Below are 19288 nucleotides of genomic sequence, written 5' to 3'. Positions count from 1 at the left end.
ATTTAGCTTGTTTTAGTTCTTTGGACATTGGTGCCCAGTACCTCTTTGGGTCACTAAATGCTTTGTTGTCAAAGTAGCTCTTGATGGTGGACTTTCGGTTGGCAATCTTGGGTTAGTTAACCTAACTTGCCAGGTGATGAAGCACCCCTTAGAACCTAGTTATCCAAGCTTATCTTTGTACAAGAACATCACAGGCATATATCCAAAATCTCAAGCTATTGGTGCCTAGCCCTATTGATTATTTCTTTTTGTTTCTTTCTCTTGCATCTTCTTTCTATTACATGGACCTCTTTTATTTGTCAAGTCTCATAGACTGTAACTCAAGTTCATATCTCGAAGTCATGCTAACCTCTAGCCTTATTCATGAATCAACTAATGAACTTAGCATATACCACCACCCACTAGAACCTTATTCATCTTTCAAGGTTGGACTCACTCTTTCTTTTCACAACATTTTCTTCTTTATTTAGACTTAGGAATCAAGCATACATCAAGATAAGGTGCAATGATCCAAGTATAATACTTGGCAAGCAGAACAAGTTAGAAAGTAAAGTATGATGCGAACTGACTAATACTTCTACCAACTAGACTAATTAGGGACATAGCTATACTTTCACTCAAGGAATTTTAAATCTTGGCTAGTCAAGCAACCATACAACCTTTTTATGTTTACTTGCTCTACTCTTGGTTGTCATCATTGCTATTTTTTGGATCTTCCTTTGCCTTCTCCTGATTGCTGTGACTTCCTGCAAAGACCTTGAAAGTTGCTTGTTCCCAAGCACTTGAGAGATAGTTAACATGCGTGTAAGCTTGTTAATTTTGATCTAAAGTTGGTGTGGGAATACCAAACTTAATTCCTTCTATGCAATAAATTTTGTATGCATGCATTATCTCGTGCTTTTATTTCAATTGAGAAAACAACTTCTAGACTTGGGAAATTCTCACATGCAAGGTTGCTTAGCTTCTGTGATTGTTTGGAGTTAATGATTAGTCATGCTTCTTCTAAATTTATGAAGTGTTCATGTGATTCGTGGTGGAACACCAAACGTAGCACTTCACATTAGTCTTTGAATTGCTCATTTATGACATAATCATCTTTGGTGTGCAACACCAAACTTAGCTCCTCGCAATACACAAAAATAGCCACCCATTTATTTGAAAAAGATGAGAGAGTTACCTTAGGTTGAGTTGCCTCCCAACTAGTGCTCTTTTATCGTCACTAAGTTGACGTCCTTTCTTCTTATTCAAGTCATCTCATGAACGCTTTCTTCTTTGTCCCAGGGTCCTCCTAGGTAGTGTTTCACCATATGGCCATTTACTGTGAATGTATCCTTTGAAGCTTCATTCAGGAGTTAAAGTTGTCCATGTGGGAAAACCTTAGTCACCAAGTAACACTACAAGAAAATGAAACATTTGTAACAAAAATTTTGTAACAAATTTAAAATTGTTACAAAAAATATTTTTTTGTAACAAAAATAGTAATTGTTACATAATAATAATATTTTGTAACAACAATATAATTTGTTACAAATTATTTTGGCTTTTGTAACGAATCGGTATTTTGTTGCCAAATTTTGTAATATTTTGTAACAAAAGATGAAATTGATGCAAAAGTTCAAAATATTTTGTAACAAAAAATTACTTTGTCACAAAATTCAATATTGTTTGTAACAAGTTATTTGTTTTTATTTTGTTATAAAACATCTGTTCGCCTGATTTTTATATTAATCAAGATTCTTATGTAATTTTATTATAATTTAATATTTTGTATAATAGAGATTAAAATTCAATAATGGAAGAATTATATAGTTTAATTTAAATAATTTTTATTATGAATAAATTATGGTTTATTTTATTAATTTGACTTCTTTATTTTTAGAAATTAATCTAAAATAATTAAATTAATTTTATAATATTTAGAGTTAAGTTAATTAATATTTTTGTGAATTTTATTATAATTCATTATTTTATATTTTTATTTTATAATTTAAATTAAAAATAATTAATTAAACTTAACAATATGTTGATAAATAATATTTTTAAATATTTTTAATAGAATATAATTAGTTTTAAAATTACTTTACCCTCTAATTTTATCAAAATATCTATTCATATTTATTCTTATTCGTTTATAAAATCTTTAATTTCTAATCCTAAATTCCAAAACTTCCAAATTAAACCAAAAAAACCCTAATTTTCCCTAACCTCTGCTTCAGCCACACAAACCCCCCTCCCCACCTTTCGACGTCACACACACACTTCACAACAAACCCACCCACGCAAAGATCAATGAGGGAGGAGAAGAGAAGAGCATCATCCACTTTTTGCCGCCACGTCCAGCCCGTTCCACCGTCGCCGAACTGTCAAACCCAGAGGAGAGATTCGCCGCTGTGTTGTCGAGAAAAGAGAGCTCGCGCAGAGACGGAGAACTCGTGAATGAGGGGTTGCTTCCCAGAGTCGCCGCTGTTCGTGCCTTGCTGTCGCCGTTCTGCCTTCCATCAAGCTCGAACCGTCACTGTTCGTGGAGCTTACCACCGTCACCGTTCAAGCCACTGCTATCGCCGTCACACGTGATGTCCTGAAGTTCCCCTCACCGTCGTCGACGCCGATCTGAGCAGAGGAGAAGAGGAAGAATGATAGGAAAGGAAGGGAGTCATCAGCCTCACCACCAGCTAGCCACATTCACTGGCAGCGAAGCTTCTGTTGCCGTCGTTGCAGAAAGGGGGTTGCTGCTGCTGTCATGGCTATATTCCTTGCCGCTGTAACTTTATTCAATTCTCAACTATTGGCACTTGCTGCTGGTACTATTCAAGACCTTTGCTACTATGGTTCACTGAGATACAAAACATCCATTGGTGATGTATACAAATACTATGTTGATGGACACTGGAAGAAGTCCTCATCAGGAAAATTTGTTCCCATCATCAACCCCACCACCAGAAACACCCACTATAAGGTTCAAGGTAATTAATTTACATATACCCTTTTAATCTACCATCTCAATTTTTTGTTTGTTTCTGATTCAAACGAGTATGTGGATCTTCATGTTGGTTTTTACTTACTCTTTTGTTATTTTGTTTGTTTAGTTTATGGAATTGGAAAGTGATAGTATGGTTAGACCTTGTTTATTTATTTATTTATTTTCGGTTTTTTTCTACCGTCAGTGTTTATAATAATGAATTATTGATCCAATTTTAATTGTGATTGAAAATTTTCAAAATGACAGCTTGTACCCAGGAAGAGGTTAACAATTTAATACTTTAAGAGTTTGAGATGTGATATTCTTCTAGATTAGATTGTGTTTAGATTATGAAGTGGTATTCTTCTTAGACTTGGTAGTTAGTTGTGTCTAATTTTTGGAGGGGTTATTTTTAAGCTCTAAAACAAAATTGGATTTTGGATTAGACTTGGTGTTAATGGTTGCAGTAGGCTTAGTGTTCTCCTTAGACTTGGGCTTGAGATTAGGGTTGGGGTTGGACTTTGAATTAAGCTTGGATTGCTCTTAGGCTTGGGAGTCAACTTTAAATTTGGATTGGGTTTAACTTTGGGGTTGGGATTGGAATTAGGGTTAAGATTTGGAATTAGTGTCAGGCTGCATTTTGAAAGGGACAGAACTCGCCCAGAGGAGGTTGCTGGAGCCGTTAGTCTGAGCTGCCTTGCCTCTTCCCTACTCCAGTGCCACTGCTACTGCTAGAACGTGATCGAAAATATTGCTGCTGTTGCCACGGAATAAGAAAAAGGGGTTCGTCGCAATTAATTCCTGCTAATTCGACACTCTGAGGTAGGGAATGGAAGAAGGTTCAGATTTTTTTTGTTTATTTTGTTATCTATGGTTTATCAGGTATTTTGGTAGAATTTTATTATATGGCTATCTGTGAAGTTCTGTGAAGTTAAATTTTTTATTTTTATCTAAAGTAATAGAAGTATTATATAATTTAATTTAAGAAATTTGTATTGTGATTAAATTACAGTTTATTTTATTAAATTGAGCTCTTAGAGATTAACTTATTAGGAATGATTAAATAGATTTTTGTAAATACTTTAAGTTTAAGTGTGTTAATATTTTTGTACAACTTTTATTATAATTAGTTGTTTTAAATAAATTGAAATTAAAATTATGATGGAAAAATAATGAAAGGTTATATAATTTGATTTAGGTAATTGATATTTCGTGTTTAATCATATTTTATAAAATGTGATTAGTATGTTTATTTTAGAATTTAAATTAAAAATAATTATTTGAACTCAATGATATGTTGATAAATGAAATTTTATGTATACTGAAAATGATCTTCACTGTATTATATCTGAATTCTATATTGTTATTCTATCTCGAATATTTTGTAAAATTGTTATATTACTCATGTATTTTATCCTAACTTAAATTTCCCAAATAAAACCCTAATTTTATAAATCCCTAACTCTAACATAATGAAAAACGCACACAGAGCAGAAGAAAAAGGGGAGCAAAAAGGGGGAAAAATGGAGGAGAAAGAGGAAGGAGAAGGGAGGGAGGAGGAAGGAACGGCGCCGACTGGGGGCTTTGCTGCCGTCGTCGTCACCATCGAGCACGAGGGGAAGAGAGAGATTCGTAGTGGAGTGAGAGAGTGAGAGATAAGCGCGACTGAGAGGAAAGCTCGCAACAGAGATGAGAGGGACCATCGCCATCGCTGCTGGTGTGGTCGGAGCCGCTGTCGTCGATTGAAGGTGCCACTGTCATAGGGGAAGAAGCCCAGAGAGAGAGAGATGAACGAGGCGCGAAGAGAGTGAGCATCGCTCCTCCGCCGTTTCTGCCCAGCATCGCTGCTGCCGGAATTAGTTGATACCGCCGCCATTGGAGATGAGCCCAATTGTTCTCTTATTGCCAGAGATATTGTTGTCACTGCTCTGGCTCAATTATGTATCGTTACTGTCACTGTTTGGCTACTGCTGAGGTTTTCTACTATCATTGAGGTTGCTACTCTAATTCTGATGCACTTCGTCCTTGCCCCTGCTCACCGTTGTCATTTGTTCTGCCGCTGCTTTTGATTTTTGCAGAGGCCAACGCCTTTTCCACTATGAGTATTGCTGTTGGAATTGCCGAAAATCCTTACTCTCTAGGCTGCCATTGTTGTTCTATTCTACCTTACCCTGGTAGGATTGAATTCTGTTCTGTGTCACTATCTTGTTTGCTGCTGCCTTGATGATAATCTGCTTCATTTTCTTGATTTTCCCTAGCTGCAGATCATTACCGTATCTGTTCGGTATCGCCATCCTTGCCAGGAACTACTGATGCCGCTATTATTTTTGTGAACACTGCTGCCGTTCCAGTCGCGTTAAAATTGTTGCTGCCGCTGTGAATTCAAAATAAGCGGGCTTATTGTGGTTGATTAGTACGAGTTCAACTAATCGAGGTAGGGGGTTTAATTTAAATGGTTTCAATTTAAGAATTCCTACAAGGTTTATTGAATAACTGCAAATAAGATTAATAACTGTGAGTAATTGATTGATTATATGAATTTTGGATTGTGGTTGCGATTGTGTTTGGTGTTGTGATTGAATTGAATGTAACTATGTGTGGTAGATGATTGAATTATTGACTGTTGCTGTTGAAATGGTTGTTTGGTATATTGCTATGGCTGTGAAAGTGACTCGAGACTAGTTGAGAATTGTGGTTTTAACTGATTATCTATAATTGGTTGAGGCTGAAATAGTCATTCGATATATTTGATATTGAATTGAGAATTGTTGAAGAATTAGGACCAAAAAGACTAAACTATTATTAAGAAATCTTATTTTCAAAATAGAATGGTAATTTTGAGGAAGACCCAGTAATTTGCTAGTGATCAAAACGGTGTGAGATTAAAAGCTGAGTAAACCTTAGTAAGTGTAGTTGTTAGGATTCAATTTTGATGGTTTCATATTAACTAAAGAATTTGTTATGATTTTTCAAAGTTAAGCTGTGAAATCTGATTTTCTGCATTATCTTTAAATAAAAACAGTAACTTTGAAAGGCTGTAACTAATTTTGTGATAATCAGCATTACATGGAATCAAGTCCGGATTAAACCTGGGAATATTTAGAATTGAACTAGAGAATTTGAAACTTTTTTGTTAAATATATGATTTATGGTGAATTTTTAAATTACGGGTGAGGAATCTGATTTTATTGTAGAATTTTTATAACAGCTGTAATTTGTTGGCTCTGCTGTGAATGTTTCGAATTGAATTTTGAAACGGAACCAATTTTAAATGAAACTTTAGTCTTATTATTTTAACGTCGTAAAATTTTAGAATGGTTGGGATTGTGGTTTTAAAGATATGATTTTTTGAAATATGACACGTTATGCAGTAAAAGCCAGATTCTGTTCTCTTAAATCAGTAACTTTGAAAGTTTATAACTTTTGATTTTGGACTAGTATTGAGGTGCAACTAATTGGAGGTGAAATTAAGTATGTTTAGCATATGTAATTTAAATTTCAGGGTTGTCCATATTTTAATGAGTGAGTTATGGGACTTGGAAAAGGATATGTTCATTGGCTTTTTGATAGGCGAAATAATTGTTGTCCGTAAGGAATTTCACAAAATATTTACGTTGCAAGTATAGCCCCAAACCAACAAACAATTCTCATATCAAACTAAATTTTGGTTTTGTCACATGTACAAACCCCAATGAAAATTAACCGGAGTATTTAGACTCCGGGTCGTCTCCCTAGGATACAATGAAGTGCTTAATTATTAGCTATAAAGGGGTAAGGGGGTTTTGGTTCATAAGAGGGCAAGAAAAGTAGATTAAGCAAGTAAGCAAAGAAAACAAGATAAAGAACTCTTGGCTAAGACTTGGGTAATTGAGATTATCATCCTTGTTAACAAACCAAATATTGATAATCATGAGAGGCCAACCTATTAAGTCTACTTCCCAAAAGCTTTAAGTACGCAACATCTACCCCTAAGCTTGAAGTACGTCAAATAGGTTTGATCACATCAACCCTTTGATAAACCCTAATTTTGTGGTTTATCTTGTGCTTAATTTGGGGGATTTTATCACCTTTTCTCACATTTATTCAATGAAATAGCATGGTTTTTCAATTCTCCCTTGATTTGTGCCTAAACGTGAAAACATGCTTTTTAGGCCTTAAAATAGCTAAATTTAACTCACTTTAATTCCATTCAATGCCTTGATATGTTTGTTGAGTGATTGTAGTTTCATAAGGCAAGTATTGAATGGAAGAAGTGAGGAGAAAAGCATGCAAAGTGGGAGAACTCATGAAGAAATGAAGGAACCGTAAAGCTGTTAAGCCTGACCTCTTTGTACTCAAACGACCAAAACTTGAGCTACAGAGGTCCAAATGAGGCAGTTTCAGTTGCGTTGAAAAGCTAACATCCGGCGCTTCAAAATAATATAAAATTTGCAATATGTTGCTTCGCATATAGGGGAGCGCACGCGCCATGTACGCGTGAGCACCGATGGAGCACGTGATTCACTAAAACTGAAATCGTGGCCAGCGATTTATAGCTCATTTTGGGCCCATTCCAACTCATTTTTAATGCTATTGAATCCAAGGATTAAAGGGGGAATGAACCAAGTAGTCATAGTTTAGTTTTCATCATGTTTTAGGATAGAATTCTAGAGAGAGAGGCTCTCTCCTCTCTCTAGATTTAGGATAGGAATTAGGATTAAGTTAAGATAATCACACTCAAATTTCTCTTTCAATTCTTGTTTTGATTTCAATTCTCTTTATATTTTAGTGTTCTATTATCTTAATCCTCTTAGTTTCTCTTGTTAATTTCTTATTTTGCTCTCTTTTATGTTGATAAACAATTGTTGGATCTTAATTTCTTCTAATGCAATTTTATGTTTCCATGTTTTTTTTATGTTGATCTTGATTGTTATTGTTGATTTCTTGCTTACGTTAGTTGTGGGTTCTTTTAATTCTTGCATTTTATGAAGTTTACTTTTATTGCACACTAGATGTTTGATAGAATGTTTTCTTTAGTTTTTGAGTAGTTTTCTTTACTCTTGGCCTAGGCTAAGGGAATTGAGTGACCTTGAGTCATTGGGTCTCATTGAATTGGTGATTTGAGAACCCTTGGTGATCAATTTGATACTCATTAACACCAACCCACTACTAATCTAATTAGTAGATAGGTTGGAACTTATGGGTTGATGTGATCAAAGCCATTTGACGTACTTCAAGTCTAGGAGTAGATACTATGTACTTAAGACTTTTGGAAGTAGACTTAATGAGCTTGGTTCCTCATAATTGTCAATATATGGTTTGTAGACAAGGATGGTGATCTCAATTACCCATGTCTAGTCAAGAGTACTTTTCCCTTATTTTATTTGTTCTTGTTATTTCACTTTCTTGCTATTTACTTTTCTTGTCAATTATCAAAAATCAAAACCCCCTTGCATTTTCATAGCCAATAATTGACCACTTCATTGCAATTCCTTGTGAGACGACCCAGAGTCTAAATACTTCGGTTAATTCTTATTTGGGGTTTGTTAATTGTGACAAAACCAAATTTAATTTGATTTGAGGATTAACTATTGGTTTGGACTATAATAACAACGGAATTATTTTGTGGAATTTCGAACCGGTATAAATCCTTGCTATCAAATTAATGGCGCCGTTTCCAGGGAGTTGCAATGGTGTTATGTTATTGGCTATTGTATATATGTTAATATGCTTCTTTGCTAGTTTTTTCTTGTTTTAGGAGTTAGTTTTTATTAGTTCTTACTAGTTTTGTTTTTATTTTCTCTTGTTATTATGAATTCTCATCCTCACTTTGGCTATGAGTTTAGCTCAAATTATGTTGTAGGGAATGGGAACTATAATGATAATATGCATCAAGGATGGAGCAATCAAGGATGGAGGGAACCTCAAAGGATTGATCACCCTTCTTGGCAACTACAACCTCCGGTTTCTTATGGGTATAATTCTAATCCTAATGCATATGAATCTAATAGATGTGGTGACCCTTATTGTGATTGTCAACAATCACCACCACATGCCTATGAACCATCCCCTCAACATAGTTTTGAACCACCTTACTCACAAGCCCCTTACCACCAAACACCTCCATATGACTATAATTCTTATCCACCATACCAACCATCTTGTGAACCATATGAACCATACATGGAACCACCACCATTCCAACACAACTACTCCCAAGAACCACCCCAATATACATCACCTCCATACCCTCACCAAACCAACTTCCAATTATGAAACTTCCTTCCCAAACAATGAACCTTCTTTTTTCACACCACCTCCAATTGATGATTCTCTCCAAGAATATGTTAGTTCTTACATTCGAAGGGAAGAAGAGAACCAAAAGGAGTTTAAAGAGCTAGAAGCCAAGATAGCTACCCTAGCCGAAGCCGTTAGCAATATGGTCTCCTCCCGCCTAAGCCTATGCGATCAAGGAACTCCCATTGTTGAATGTGGAGTAGTAATCAAGGAGTATAGTGAGGGAGTGAGTTTAGAGCTTCAAGGTATAGAAGAATGGGTGGAACAAGGATTGCCACAAGGGGAGGAAGTTAAGACAATTGAGCCGGAAGAAGTGGTTGAAGCATTTTAAGAGGTTGACCAAGAGATGAATTCAATCATTGAAGAATTCTTATGTACAATTGAATCCTCTCCAATTGGGTTTGACATAGAGGGTAAAGAAGAAGATACCTCACCTCCTATACCCTTGGTAAGCAATGAAGAAGAGATTGAATTGGAAGAAAGCCACCAAGAGGAGGAGGTTGAGCAAGAAGCAAGCTCCATCGTTGAAGACGATTTCAAACAAACTAATGAGTCTTTTGGAATTTATGAATCTCCCTCATTATGCTATGAAATTGATGACAAAGAGGACCGTGCACAACCTCCGACACATGGTTTGAGCAATGAAGGGTGTATAGAAGAAATTGCTGAGCAAGGAATTGAAGTTGAAAAAGCTTGCAAAAAGGTGGGGGTAGTCAAGAAGGAGCACAAGGGCATAGACCTCACATTGGCTAAGTGTAGGGAGGTCCCCCTTTCTAAGTCACCATCCTACACAACATTCAAGTGGGTAAAATTCTTATCCCTAAGTTTCACTTTCTCACTTGAATATAGTTTGATTGAAAATGATAGTCAACTTAGAGCTCTTTGTGGAGTTAAGAGTAGGAGATAGTTGTGTAGTGATTGGAAACAACACTCTAAGTTCATAATGGTTGCATGCTCAAAGTTGAATGGCAATGGTTGGTGTAGAACCAAATTGCATGGGTCTAGGAGAATGTTTGGAGGTCTAATTGAGAATTCACAAGTCTTGTCACCCAAATTTAACTATGGTAGTCAACAAGAAGATGGGTGCAAGAACAAGGTTTGGGACCCTGGAATTTATTTCAATAATCAAAACTCTTGGGGCCTTGTCATCTACCTAAGCTTACTTGAAGGCCTTGTGCGCCTAATTTGGGATCCCGGTGGACATTGGAGATGCAAACAATCGTGGGGATTCAAGGATGAATTCAAGCATAAACCACCCTAGCAAGGACCCCCACCAAATGTCCAACTTAAAGACTTAAACCAAAAGTGCTAGGTGGAAGACACCCCACCATGGTAAACTCTTTCCACTCTCTTTTAGATTTGGTTAATAAGTGATTTGGGTTGCCATTGTTAGGTAGTTTTCTTCTTTGCATACTCTTGTTTTAATATTTTGGTTTTTGGTCTGTTAGATTAGATTTATGCCTTAAGTTGTAGCTTAGTTGTTGTTGAGTAGTATTTTGCTTGTAGTATAAGTTTTATTTTTAGTATGTTTGAAAACTTTTCAAAAAAAAAACCAAAAAGATTTGTTGTTGAATTTAATTTTGGTTATATTAGAATGCTTGTAGATTAGGAGAGTGCCATGTTTCTTTTAAAAAAAAAAAGAGGGGACATCCGCGCGCTAGCGTACTGTGCGCGCGCGCGCCACTGGTTCATATCGCACTCTTGGTACAAAAACCAGAGAGTTGTGCCAAAGTTGTGCCTACTCCGTGTTCGCGACCCACGCGCAAGCGCGCATGACGCGTCCGCGTCGGTCGCCAACTTCACATCCACGTGTATGCATGCTATGCACGTCCGCGTCGCCTGTCTCGCCTGCCCACCCATGCGCACGCGTGCGTGACGCGTACGCGTCTCCCTCTGCACCCTGTTTTTTCCCTGTTCTGCCCTGTTTTCTTTCTCCCTTCTTCTCTTCTTTTCCTTCTAGTTTCTTCCTCTTCCTTTCTTCTTCTTTCTTCCTTTCTTACTTCCTTTTCAAAATTTTCACTCTTTATTTTTCTTATTTTCATTTTCTTTTATACGTTGCATTTGCATATTATCATTCATTGCATTTTAATTTTGTTTTTATAGTTTGTTCTTATTTTATTTTCTAAGTTTTTCATTTTAATAATGGTGTTGAATTTTCTTACTCAATTGTTGAGAATTTCTTGGTTAATCTTGGTGCTTCTTGACTTGTTTGATATTGTTGGATGATGAAACTTTTAAATCAATGCTTAATATTGTATGACTCTTATATTCTTTGTGCATTGATATGAACTTGCATGTCTTTCATGACCCACTCTTTCTAGTTGAACTTGATGCTTTTGAGTGCTCTTCATGCTTTAACTTGTTCTTGCATCAAGTATTAGTTGATATGCCCTTTGCCTATATTTCTTTCTCACTTACATGCGTAGCTAACATGTAGTGAGAACGTTACTCTTATTTGGCATTAGCCCCCGCCTATGTTATATTTGCTTTGATATCTTTGTTGTAGGCTTAATTTTCTTTTTCTTTCTTTCTTTTTAGGTTGGCCACCAAAAGAAGGAAAGGAAAGGAAAAGCTTTTAAATGGGGCAACAAACAAGTCCTCCCGCACAACATTTTGAAGGAGCACATCAATTGTAACAACCCATCCACCTTGCTCTTCTTTGCATGCACCGAGGACGGTGCAAATTTCTAAGTGTGGGGAGGTCGTCTGACCGATCTCCATGGGTAACAATTTCCTTTTTCAACACCAATTCTTGATTTTCTTTGTTAGTTAGTTATTGCATTGCATGATAGGTTGCATGTTAGTTATAATTTATATATATTCTATTATTTCTTTTTATGTTAGGACTACTTGGTTAGGGGGATGATCTCTTTTCCAAGAAAAATTATTTTTAGAGCACCCTACCAATTTGAAAAAATTTTTTTGTGACAAACTTGCTTGAAGGATATGTTTTAGAATATGGATTTTGAGATAAGAACACAAGCATGTGAGTTTTGAGCCGAATTGTGTGGCTACATCTTATAACCACTTATTTCCATTCTTGTTTGCATCATTATCTCTCTATGATTGTAATCTTTGATTTGTTTGATTCTTTATATCCATTATTCTATGTATACATGCATTTATATGATTGAGGCCATCATTTCATTTAGCTCACTTACCCAAATAGCCTACCTTTCATCAACCATTGTTAGCCAAATTTGAGCCTATTGAATCCCTTTTGTTCTTAATTATAGCACATCACTACCCCTAAGTAAAAAACAATAAATGTCCTTAATTTAGATCTTTGATTAGCTTAGGCTAGTAAGGGTGTGTATCATTTGGGTATGGGAAACTTGGGACATTGGTTGAGAGAAAAGTGTGTTTTTGTATTTTTGTTGAAGATTTTTGGGAATTGGGTACATATTCATGCACTATATATAAAACCATATGCATTGATACGTTTAGAAAAAAAATGATAAAAAAGAGAAAAAGAACATATATATAAAAGAAAAAAAATAAAAAAAGAAAAAAGAGAAAAAAGAATAAAAAGGGGACAAAAATGCCCCAAAGTAAAGTTCAATAAAAATCAATGCATATAGAATGTTAATTAAAGAGAATGCATGAGTATGTGAAAAAAAGTGAGAATCATGGGTAGCTAGGTTGTGTATTAGAATTGTATAGATTGTCATATGTGTTAGGTGAGAGCTTAGGCTAATCAAAGATGCAAATTCCAAGCTCACTTGACCATATGCATCCCTACCTTTACCCTAGCCCCATTACACCTATGAGTAAGTCCTCATGATGAATGTATGCATGTATTGAATAATTGTTAATTGTTAGATGAAAAATAAATCATGGAAAGCATGATTAGAAGAGAATTGAGTGGATCAACCCTATACACTAGAGTGACTAGAGCGGATACACATCCGGTGAGGGTTCGATGCTTAATTCCTTGTTCCCGGCTTTCATGAGCTTTCTTCTTGCAAATCTACTTGAACTTCATTTTGGAATTCAAATTGGTAGGATTCATGACTCATCATACTACTTAGCCCTACATGTGCATATGTGTTCTTGGAGATTGATTTACTATTAACCAAGTAGATAGAATCATTTTGCATATAGTTGCATTCATATAGATAGGTGCATGTAGTTTATTTGCATTGAATAAATATTCATAACCCTTTTCTTGTCCTTCTTTATTCTTAGCATGAGGACATGCTCGGTTTAAGTGTGGGAAGATTTGATAAACCCCAATTTTGTGGTTCATCTTGTGCTTAATTTGGGAGATTTTATCACCTTTTCTCACATTTATTCAATGAAATAGCATGGTTTTGCAATTTTCCCTTGATTTGTGCCTAAATGTGAAAACATGCTTTTTAGGCCTTAAAATAGCTAAATTTAACTCACTTTAATTCCATTCAATGCCTTGATATGTTTGTTAAGTGATTTCAGGTTCATAAGGCAAGTAGTGGATGGAAGAAGTGAGGAGAAAAGCATGCAAAGTAGGAGAACTCATGAAGAAATGAAGGAACCGTAAAGCTGTCAAGCCTGACCTCTTCTCACTCAAACGACCATAACTTGAGCTACAGAGGTCCAAATAAGGCGGTTCTAGATGCGTTGGAAAGCTAACATCCGGGGCTTCAAAATGATATAAAATTTGCCAAATTTTGCTTCAAAATGATACTCATTAACACCAACCCACTACTAATCTAATTAGTAGATAGGTTGGAACTTATGGGTTGATGTGATCAAAGCCATTTGACGTACTTCAAGTCTAGGAGTAGATACTACGCACTTAAGACTTTTGGAAGTAGACTTAATGAGCTTGGTTCCTCATAATTGTCAATATATGGTTTGTAGACAAGGATGGTGATCCCAATTACCCATGTCTAATCAAGAGTACTTTTCCCTTATTTTATTAGTTCTTGTTATTTCACTTTCTTGCTATTTACTTTTCTTGTCAATTATCAAAAATCAAAACCCCCTTGCATTTTCATAGCCAATAATTGACCCTTCATTGAAATTTCTTGTGAGACGACCCGGAGTCTAAATATTTCGGTTAATTCTTATTTGGGGTTTGTTAATTGTGACAAAACCAAATTTAATTTGATTTGAGGATTGACTATTGGTTTGGAGTATACTAACAATGAAATTATTTTATGGAATTCCAAACCGGTATAAATCCTTGCTATCACCCTTAAGTCCCAACCTACCTACTAATTAGCTTAGTAGTGGGTTAGCATCAATGGGTATCAAATTGATCACCAAGGATTCTCAAATTACTAAATCTATTATACCCAATAACTCAAATTTACCCAATTCCCTTAGCTTAGACCAAGAGTTGACAAAACTACTCAATAACTAAAGAGAACATTTCATCAAACATGTAGAATGCAATAAAAGTAAACATCATAAATTATAATAATAGTAAAATCTACCAACTACTAATTGCAAGGAAATTAAATTCACAACTCAATTCTTCAATAAAAAGAAACATCAACATCAAATTGCATTAAATGTAAATCAAATCCAACATGAGTTCATCATCACAAAAGAGAGTAAAATGAGAAATTAACATCACAAATAACAGAATCAAGATGTAGAATTGAGAAATTATAAAAGAACAAGATGAGATCAAGGAATTAAACATGAATCTAAAATAATCTAACCTAATCCCTAACCTAATTCTAGAGAGAAGAGGGAGCTTCTCTCTCTAGAAAACTAACTAAAGGCTTATGTTGGCTGAACTAATTGCTCCCCCTTTGCTTGGACTTCAATTCTGCATGAAATACACTCAGAAACAAGTTAGATTTAGGCCTGGGCAGCTCAGAAATCGCTCCCAGCATTTTGCCTTTAAGTGGGCCATGTGAGAGTATCGGCGCGTATACGCCATGTGCGCATGCGCGTCGATTTAGCTTTTTCTTTATCCACGCGGACGCAGCATGTGCGCGTGCGCGTCCTTGTCCGAAACCACTTCTGCACGTGCGCGTCCTTGTGCGTAACCACTTCTGCGCGTGCGCGCCCATAGGTGCATTCCCAATCTTTGTTTCTTCATGCATTCTCCCCTTTGTATGCTTTCCTCTTCATTTCTTCCATCTAATACTTGCCTTATGGACCTGAAATCACTCAAAAAAAATATCAAGGAATCGAATAGAATTAAAGTGAATTAAAATCACCAATTTAAGGCCTGAAAAGTATGTTTTTACACTTAAGCAAAATTCAAGGGAGAATTACAAAACCATGATATTCCATTGAATAAATGTGGGAAAAGGTGGTAAAATCCCCCAAATAAACACAAGATAAATCACGAAATCGGGGTTTATCAAATCTCCCCACACTTAAACTAAGCATGTCCTCATGCTAAAATCAAGAAAAAAGCAAAAGGGTATTAACATTTATCCAATGCAACTAACTAAATGCAATCTATCTATATGCAACCTATCTACATGATGCAATGGCTTAGTCAAAATAAATCAATCTCCAAGAATACACATACAAGCACAAGGGCTAAGGTATTAGCAATCAAAGCAAACCACAATTGGATTGAATCATTGAAAGGGTTCACAAACTTGCAAGAAAGGATTATCATGGGTGAAAACATGTAATTGAGCAATTGAACCCTCGTCGGATGTGTATCAGCTCTAGGCACTCAAGTGTATGGGGTTGATTCACTCAATTCTCCCCTAATCATGCTTTTCAAGATTTATTTTTTATCTAACAATCAACAATTATTTCATGCATGCATACAGATATCATGAGGACTTTCCCATAGGTTGTAATGGGGCTAGGGTCAAGGTAGGATGCATATGGTCAAGTGAGCTTAAAATTCGAAACTTTGATTAACTTAAACTTCCCACCTAACCTATGACAATCTAAACAATTCTAAACAAGCCTAGCTATCCATTCTTCACTTTTTCACACATTCATGTATATCTATTTGATCACCACACATATGCATTGAATTTATAAAACTTTAAACTTTGGGACATTTTGTTCCCTTCTTGTTGCATTTTAAATTTAATTTTTTTTAAGATAAAATATATACAATAACATCAATGCATATGGTTTACATATGATTAATACATGAGTGTGTACCCAATTCTTGAGAATTTTTCAACAAAAACATAAACACACTTTTATCTCTACCCAATGTACCCAACTTTTCCAAAATCAAGTAATGAACACTCTCACTAGCTTAAGCTAATCAAAGATCCAAAGAGGGGACATTTATTATTTTTCACTTAAACTTGTAATGTGCTACAATTATGAACAAATGGGTTAAGCATAGGCTCAAGATTGGTTAACAATGGAAGATAAAAGGTTAGCTATTTGGGTAAGTGAGCTATTTGAACAACGGCCTCAATCATATAATTACATGTATACACAAAATATTGGACATAAAGAATCAAACAAATCAAAGATTACACTCATAGGAAGAGAATAATACACACAAGAATAAAAGTGAGTGGTCATAGGTTGTAACCACACAATTAGGCTCAAATCTCACATGCTTGTGTTCTTTGCTCAAAACATGATCCACAAGTGTATAATTCAAGCAAGTTCTAAAAAAAAAATTTCAACCAATTGGGGTGGTGCCCTAAAAATGAATTTCTTGAAAATTTTTATCATATTGACTAGGCTTATTCTAATGCAATGTTGTAATTTAGAAAATTTTAAAAATTTCTCCTAGTTTACCCCTTTTTCAATCAAAACACAATTCTTATATAAAAAGGGTTAACTAGATTTTTAACAATCCCAAAATATTTTTCTAATCACAATAAAAAACTAAGATGCAATATATATATATACTAAAAGTATGCAACAACCAAAAAAGAGTATCCACAATAGCAAATATGTACAATAATCCCAAAATGATCTAAAAGATAGAGTGTAAAATAAAATAAAGTAGCAGAAACTAAAAATAGATGTCTGAAAGTTCACCACATAAATGTAAACACCGGTCACAAACGGTGACCTCCCCACACTTTAGAATCAAGCATCGTCCTCGATGCTTGATGAGCGGATAATTTATACGCTTTTTGACATTGTTTTTAGTATGTTTTTAGTAGGATCTAGTTACTTTTAGGGATGTTTTCATTAGTTTTTATGTTAAATTCATATTTCTGGACTTTACTATGAGTTTGTGTATTTTTCTGTGATTTCAGGTATTTTCTGGCTGAAATTGAGGGACTTGAGCAAAAATCAGATTCAGAGGTTGAAGAAGGACTGCTGATGCTGTTGGATTCTAACCTCCCTGCACTCAAAGTGGATTTTCTGGAGCTACAGAACTCGAAATGGTACGCTTCCAATTGAGTTGGAAAGTAGACATTCAGGGCTTTCCAGCAATGTATAATAGTCCATACTTTGCCCAAGTTTAGACGACGCAAACTGGCGTTCAACGCCAGCTCTCTGCCCAATTCTGGCGTCCAGCGCCAGAAACAAGCTGCAAAGTGGAGTTCAACGCCCAAACTGGCACCAAAACTGGCGTTCAACTCCAGGAATGACCTCTACACGTGTAACACTCAAGCTCAGCCCAAGCACACACCAAGTGGGCCCCGGAAGTGGATTTATGCATCAATTACTTACTTATGTAAACCCTAGTAGCTAGTTTATTATAAATAGGACATTTCACTATTGTGTTTGACATCTTTGGATCATCTTTTGATCTATTGATCATGTTTTGGGGGCTGGCCTCTCGGCCATGCCTGGACCTTTCACTTATGTAATTTTAACGGTAGAGTTTCTACACTCCATAGATTAAGGTGTAGAGCTCTGCTGTTCCTCAAAGATTAATGCAAAGTACTACTGTTTTCTATTCAATTCATCTTATTTCGCTTCCAGGATATTCATTCGCACTTCAACCTGAATGTGATGAACGTGACAATCATCATCATTCCCTATGAATGCGTGCTTGACAACCACTTCCGTTCTACATTAGATTGAATGAGTATCTCTTAGATCTCTTAATCGGAATCTTCGTTGTGTAAGCTAGAATGATGGCGGCATTCAAGAGAATCCGGAAGGTCTAAACCTTGTCTGTGGTATTCCGAGTAGGATTCAATGAATGAATGACTGTGACGAGCTCCAAACTCGCGATTGCTGGGCGTAGTGATAGACGCAAAAGGATAGTAAATCCTATTCCAGCATGATCGAGAACCGACAGATGAATAGCCGTGCCGTGACAGGGTGCGTTGACCATTTTCACTGAGAGGATAAGATGAAACCATTGACAAGGGTGATACCTCCAGACGATTAGCCGTGCCGTGACAGGGCATTTGGATCATTTTCCCGAGAGAAGACCGAAAGTAGCCATTGACAATGGTGATGTATCACATAAAGCCAGCCATGGAAAGGAGTAAGACTGATTGGATGAAGATAGCAGGAAAGCAGAGGTTCAGAGGAACGAAAAGCATCTCTATTCGCTTATCTGAAATTCTCACCAATGATTTACATAAGTATTTCTATCCCTATTTTATTATATTATTTTCGAAAAATCCATTATTATTTTATATCCGCCTGACAGAGATTTACAAGGTGACCATAGCTTGCTTCATACCGACAATCTCCGTGGGATTCGACCCTTACTCACGTAAGGTATTACTTGGACGACCCAGTGCAGTTGCTGGTTAGTTGTGCGAAGTTGTGAACCATGGTATTGGCATCATGTGTTTGGCGCCATTACCAGGAAAAGAAAGAGCGATGAATTTTACATAATCAAAGTGTAATCACAATTTCTGCGCGCCAATGCTACTGCTGAAGCTCGGGATGGGGTTCAACAATCGTACCGGGCTGTGGCTCAGGTACTGGCTGTGGGACTGGGATCAGCTGTGGCTGTGGCTGTGGCTGTAGAGTGTCATGTTGGTATGCGAAATTGTTACTCGGGTTGTGAATTATTGTTCGAAATAGATTCCCTGGCGATGGCACCAAAAACGGATGCACAGAGCCATGGTCTAAACATATCTTCACAACTTCGCATAACTAACCAGCAAGTGCACTGGGTTGTCCAAGTAATACCTTACGTGAGTAAAGGTCGAATCCCACGGAGATTGTTGGTATGAAGCAAGCTATGGT

Source organism: Arachis ipaensis, chromosome B4 (genome assembly GCF_059453495.1).
Source record: "Arachis ipaensis isolate K30076 ecotype BB chromosome B4, ASM5945349v1, whole genome shotgun sequence".
Classification (NCBI taxonomy): domain Eukaryota; kingdom Viridiplantae; phylum Streptophyta; class Magnoliopsida; order Fabales; family Fabaceae; genus Arachis; species Arachis ipaensis.
The sequence above is the reverse complement of the archived record's forward strand: the minus strand, read 5'-3'. Positions refer to the sequence as shown.